This window comes from Elaeis guineensis, chromosome 3 (assembly GCF_000442705.2).
Source record: "Elaeis guineensis isolate ETL-2024a chromosome 3, EG11, whole genome shotgun sequence".
Lineage (NCBI taxonomy): Eukaryota > Viridiplantae > Streptophyta > Magnoliopsida > Arecales > Arecaceae > Elaeis > Elaeis guineensis.
The window spans coordinates 126,408,272-126,415,286 of record NC_025995.2 but is presented as its reverse complement, the minus strand read 5'-3'; the positions used below and the strand labels follow the sequence as shown (position 1 = coordinate 126,415,286).

Below are 7,015 nucleotides of genomic sequence, written 5' to 3'. Positions count from 1 at the left end.
TGATGTTCCAGTTGTGATCTTAAATTTTTACGGTTGCTCAGTCATTTGTGCTATCTCAAATTTTATGATTCCTCAGTCATTCGTGCTTTCTTTGTGGTCAGCTCTAACATACTATATAAAGAGGAAATCTTGTTATTTATCTGTCAGGCACATTCATAGTATCACATGTACTTGGAGAATTATATTATTATGTGATAGAGTACCATCAAAGTCATAAAGTTGACTGCTAGTTAGCATTCATAATTTCATATTATCTGTCTGAGAAGAGGAGTATTACTTGATATCATAGATCTTTGCCTATGGTATTTCAAAAAAATACATCATTGTGTTCTCATGATTTGCAATCAGAAATTTGGGAGCCTAGATTCACTGTTTGAAGAATGTCATTCATGAACCTTAATAGTCTCTCTCTCTCTCTCTCTCTCTCTCTCTCTCGGGTGGATGATGTGGTGATCCTGAATGCTTGTAAGTTCTCAGTTACCAAGATTATTAAGAACTCATGGCTACACTTAGTTTTATCGTCCTCTGAATTTACTCCAACCACATTAGTGCAATCATTCTGCATGCATAATATCAAACTAAAACACGTCAAAGTTCAAATGTATGCATTTTTCACATTCTGCTCTTATGTAACACAAATACTTAGCAGAAAATGCATATGGGAAATCATAAATTCACTCTTAAGTTTTAACTATTACAAAACTTTAACTTACCATCCAGTATTGCCAGTGCTTTTGAGATTCTTTCTAGTCAATACTATTTAAAAGGATGGTGTGCCCGGTGGTGGTTTGACAGTTTAATGTTGGAATTCTGATATAATATCATATATGGACTGCATCCTAGTTTCTGATCGAATGTGGATCATTTTTGTATCTTTCAGTTTATATATGTATTGGATTTGACATGAGCTAGATTCATTTCCACGAGATTTTATGGAGGGCTGTGGCCATTACTTATCTCTATAAATTTGCTCCTTTACCCTTATGTTCACTAGCAAGCATGTGATAGCAGCTTGCCCAGTCAATGTCATATCTCCTAACTTACTGCTTGATTTGTTTGTAATATGAAATAGACTTCTTTATTCTTTTTCATTCTACATTCGAGAGAAAGCACCTTCTCCTACTGTCAGCATGTTTTCCCTGCCAATGCTGTACATGTTTGAGAAGATTTAGTTTTGCTGTTGAGAGTGAAACAAGTGAACTTACCGGGAGATCGTATAGGTAACCACAAGGACTTGGGTCGAGTTGGGATTGTAAAAATGAAAGCAACCATCTTGTTTTCCAATTCAAAAGTCCTCTGGAAGATTTGTCCCCAAAGCTGTGAACCTAATACTCTCTCCATGCCTGAGTAATGCTGGGTGACATGTTTATAATTAGTGTATCATTGGTCAGGTAATATAGTGTATTGGCTTCTCTGCTACAGTGCCTCACAATTTTAGTGGATACATTACACTACGGTACTCAAATAAGTGTCTCTATTGTTTTCCATACTTAAGGTTGAAGACATTTCTTGTGACTTCTTGAAAGAGTTTTTTTTTTTTTTTTTCTGAACTGGAAAAGGATTTGTAGCGAATTCTTCTTCATCAAGGTCGCTTTGGAGTGATGATGCATTATCATTTGCTAAAAATGTTTCTCCCTTGCTTGCTCATTAAGCTTGCCACAACCCTCTGTGCACCCAACGGCCAGAGATGGGTACCAGGATTTTGGACCAAGGGACAGATCTTGGACCTTGTCAATGTTGAAGAAGGTAGAGATTTGAATAATTCTCTCAGGCAATGGAGTAAGAGATTTTAGTAAGTGTCAAATTCCACGTGCATTGATGCTGGAAGATGGAAACTATCCGGAGTTAACCATAACAAAGAAGCCTTATGAAATGTCAGCTTCAGATATTAGTAAAACAGATAGAGGAGTAAAATAGCTTGTCTATTGAAATCTAAGGTTGTGGTTGAAGGAGAGGGGGTAGAAACCCCATTTTCTTCCATAAAAATGCTGATGGATGATGACTAGCAGACAACTTGAAAGGACGTTGATGGTAAACTAAACTTGTAGATGAGATTCCTTGTGGTAGAAAGGGGAATTGGAGGCTGTTTTGTGGACATTGCATAGAAAGGGGAATTGGAGGCTGTTTTAAAGACCTCCTTGAATGGTTTGGTGTATCGTCTCTTAATATCAGGAGTTCAGAGTTCTGGTTTGGGTTGTCTACTCACTATTCAAATTTCTCATGGAGCGAAGGAAGCAACATGGAGCAGGAGGCTCTCTTTTGTTTGATTGAGGAATAGTGTGCGGTACAAGATGGTTAAGAAAAAGTAAAAAGGAAGTCATCATCTTGCACAGTTTAAAATAGTCCCAGGGACAGAAGCCCCCTTCTCTTCTTTCTTTCATCTTTTATGCGCGTAACGTGTTTTGTGGTTGGGGGCTTGCACATGGGCTGGCACATGCATCATGATGTATTGCTTGTTTACAATAATAAATTATTATATATGTATTAATCCATGAAATGGTTCATCCATGGCTTAGATCAGTGGCCATGTGACAATGGCATGGCCAGATGCTGATTGCGTGATCTCCTATCTGTATTGGCAATACTTTGATCAAGGTGTTCTACATGATTATCAGATTGGTCAGTGCAATTGGGTATTTTTCTCCTTTTGTTGCACCTAGAATCCTCGAGTACCACATTTTTTAATGGTGGTTATCTGGCACCTTTTTAGGGGATTTCGAAAAAATTAGTTGTTTGACAACATGCTGAAGATGAATGCTCTAATATTATGAACAGAGGCTATTTTACCATTCATCTGTCATCTATTAGAGATATATGGGAGTATGGATGATGGTTTTTTGAGGTGCTGAAAAATGAGTTTTTTTATATCAGACCATCTTTTGTGGATCAAGTGTCTTCAAGATGACAGTCAATATGAAATGCAGAAAAATATTTGAAGGAAAATCAAGAAAAAAGTCAAAGTCTAGGCAATTGTAACCATTTTATGCCTCATGTAGAAAAGTAACCCAGATCATGCAGGATATTGGAGTTAGAATCACAGTAGTTGTGGAATTAAGAAAAGATAAAAATATGGAAACAATTGAGTGTCCGTTTCGTTTCATGTTATCACTTTTTTTAGACTTTTATTATCTAATTGTCATCTATTTCCCTGTAATCATCCATCTCTATGGATGCTTCACATGCATTTGTTTTTAGTCTTGTGCAAACTATATTAATAGGCTTCTGTGAAAGTGCTACCTGCAAGATGTTTCTAATTGCAAAACATATGATGGCTGATGATTTCTTTCACTTTTTTTTTTTTGCACTTTGCTTAGTCTTGGACCCCTTGCCATCTTCTATGTGATTGCATATCTATTTTGCTTTCCATATGCCACTTATTCATAAGAGGATGGAAGAGTACCTAGTAAACCTTTTGGTTGGGAATTGGGATAGTGAAGGAGCATCAAAAACCTTGTATCTGTTGCCAGTTGTCTGATTATGTGGCATTTATCAGAGCCATTGTGACTTGTTTCATTGCTTCATTAATTTGTTCCAAGCTTCCAGCATCGTGACTGTTGATTGTCTATCTTCTGTTTTCTAGCATGTGAGATCAAGTTTGCCTCATCTACCATCTTGACAGCATAATGGTTAATCCCAAAAATCATACCATGTTAAGATCAGACTTTGCACCTCTTCAAGTCATAGAGGTCCTCCCACATTTTGATGGCTTTCTTTTCACTAATTACATTTATGGTGGTTTGCGGCCAATCCTCAAAACTTTTTTTGCTTATGGAAAATGCTTTAAGTGTATTTTACATCCATGCATAATTGGGTCACCAAACAGATTGAAACTTGAAGAGACAAATTCTTTCATCAATTCTTATTTTTCCAGTATTTAAGATGTGTGTCTAAGTAGTTGTAGCTACTTATTTGACTCTTTAATAAAAAAAAACGTGTCCTAAGTTTGCAATGTCTCAGCTGTTATGACTGCTCTCTTTTTTGTGTAATTAAAAAAACAAAAAAGAAATTTGTATTGAGTCAAAAGACTCATTTGTTCCTACGAATTTATCAAGTGGGAATATCAGCAAATTACATTAATTATATTTTTATAAATCAGAAACAATTACTTTATTTAATTGAAATGGTTACTTACAATGTTGATAGTGCTAGGGATCCATATTCAGTTTATATGCACCCCATTGTTTGCTATTAGAAACAACTATTCTTTCAATGATTTAAAACTTCCTTCTTGGGCCTTCAGTTTGTTGGGTTTGTGAGCATGGCACAGTGCAACTTGTCTATTGGCTTTGCTGGGACTTCTTACCTTGTCTGGTACAACGCCTGCTTGCATCTATTGGCTTGCAGCTCCTTTTTCATTTATGGATTGGTTGCTTATCAAAACATTTTAAGGTAAAATGCGACTGATAAAATACATAACTGAATTTAAGTGTCACTAGGTCAAGGGCAGCTTCCCCCATTTTCCAATTTCATTCCAAGCTTCAATTACTGATATTTGTTAAAAAAATATGTAAAAGGGAAAGCTGGTAGTGATTGACTACATGTTGAGTAGTCAGAGAATACTCACTTTTGGTTTTATAGAAATTCTTCCAGCTAGATATTCTCAATAATAATGCTTTTTGTGAAGTAAGGGCATTCATCCTTATGTTTCCCTATGAAATTTACTGGCTGCATGTTCTTCTCTTCCACATGGATGGTACCAGTCACAATTTAATTGAATAAACTTTGAGTCACTGGCACAACATTCATTTGGTAGCTTCTATGTAAAATCAGCAATAAAATGTATGCTCAATAATCTGGAATAATGTGCCATGAGGAATAAAAAAATATTCCTACTATTGATTAGAAGTGACATTTGCCACACGTTTTTTAGGGGGTTTCAGAAACCTTGGAAGCGAACGCTGTTCAAACTATTGTTAGTAACTGTAAAGTTTTCAGCATCGTCTCCAAAGGCACACCTTCATGAGGCCAAACTGTAGGCTTTAAAATTGCTGAGTAGGTTTTTGCCGTGTCCTTGTTTTCTTCAAATACTTCAGAGTTGCACACTATGATGCTTGCATGTAGTCTTTTTAGCCTTTCTTGATAGCATTGCTAAGCCTGTTGAAGCTGTTGGTGATATTTATGGAATTTGTTGACATCACAAATTTGTCGGTTTCCATCATATTTCTCTGATCATCTTTTCTTCTTTTGCAGGCTAAAGGCCATCCGTATGAATTGAGGGATGCCTTCTTTCCTTGAGAAGGTAGAAATTAGATCTAACTTAAAAATCAAGGGGAATTAGAAAGCAAAACAAGTGCAGCAGTTTTTATCGATCCTTGATGGGTGTGGTAATTCCTTCCATGATGTGCTCACAGGGGAGAGAAATTGGAATTGTATGATCGGGGGAGGTGCAATGAGTTTTTTTTGTTGGAGACGCAAAATCCAGATACTTCATACATAGAATGAACCAACATCATGTGAAGGGTGATTTGCGATACTCCAAGATCTTGGAGTTGTGCGATCTCTACTTGGCAGACATGGCAGATGTGGATCACAAATTGTTCCATGAACTTGCTGGCTGGTTCATTGAAGCAGAAACGAATTAAACAGGACCCAAAAGGTATAATGGAAGGCTGTTCTTTTTGCTTGCAGGATGTAGGAGTCGCAAATGAGATGGTTTTTACTCTGGTTGTCAATCCAAAGAAAGTTGTTCTTGGTGTTGTTGTTCTGGGTGCCTCCCACGGGCAAAATGTCTCTTGCATGAGACCTGCAAAGTGCCTTTCCTGTTTGTATGGTGCTGTTCCGTGTTGACATTGAAAGTATAACCATGTTTCTTACGTGGATCTCTCACAAGATTAGAACAAAACTTTGTGGAAGTATGGAATAGTGAGAAGTGATACGTGCCTGCAATTTCCAACTCGTCCGTTAGTTCTGTTTTTCTACTCCGGTTTTTTAAATGATTGCCCCAACTCGTAAGTGAAGAATTGTCCATTTGCTGCTCCACTGGCTCTCCTGCTACAGTACCTGAACTTTGTGTAGGTTTATGCTGCTGCGATATTCTGTGGCGTGCTGTTTCGAGCCTGGATGTGTGCATTTAGTGCAGAAGGCGGGTCTTGCCGTAAGGTTGCTTCTTGTGTTAAAAAATAATTCCTTTTTGGTGCAATAGTGAGAAATAAACATTGGATGAGAAGATAATGAACGGGGCTTTATTTTGCTGTCCTGTGGCTTAGTTTGAATGCGTGCAGTGGTTTCCATGGGATATCTAGCCTATGTTGTCCATGGAATATCTCGAGCATGGGCTGACCATGAGGACGGCAGCAGGCTTGGAGAACATTTGATCTGATAGAGGTTGGGAGCATGGATTCAGAATTCCAGTGCTGGGAACCTTATCGCGGTCCTTGCTGCCTTCTGCTCCAGGCTTCTTGCCTCCAGACTTCCCATCGAGGTCGTCATATAGGTTACGTTATCTTGAATAACTGCATTGGTGACTAAGTATAAGTTTATTGCCCCAGATGACTTGCCTTTTGGGGACGTTTTGTGGGCTAACCATAGGATAACAAATCAACTTGTGACAGCCACAAGACGCTTCTATCCTTTAGTCAAGGTGTTTATTTACGGGTTTGATCTCTAAGTGCATGAGAGAATCTGATGGATGTTCAATGCTAGAATAAGAGAAACTATGTATGAAAAATAGGTGTGAAATCAGACTCCATAGGTGATAAAGAATGGGGATTTAAGTCGATGCGATGCAGATGCATTTAATGAGGTGGGAAAATGGATATTTGCTCGAATTGAGTTCATAGCTCCAACTTGCTTTTCCTGTTCCATTTGGGGCTCAAAATATCTACTTTGATTATGGGTGGGTTTATCAATGAAATGGTGATAGATGACGCAAATAATATAGAAATGTTTGAGCTGAAACTTAAGAAAGAAACAAGGTGATTGATTTCATACCAATGAATGGAGGGTTGCTCCAAGAGGGGGTCATGCCACATCTCCGAACCATAGGAGAGGGGAACGAGGAAGATTTATATATTAT

The 7,015-nt window shown here is 37.7% G+C and overlaps 1 long non-coding RNA gene across 1 annotated transcript; it reads left to right on the top strand.

The window, feature by feature from the left end:
* The first annotated feature begins 985 nt into the window (after positions 1-985).
* LOC140856710 (uncharacterized) lies at positions 986-5,886 on the top strand. Its single transcript, XR_012140288.1, has 2 exons — positions 986-5,239; positions 5,352-5,886. It is a non-coding gene; the product is annotated as an uncharacterized lncRNA (long non-coding RNA).
* Positions 5,887-7,015: the final 1,129 nt, after the last annotated feature.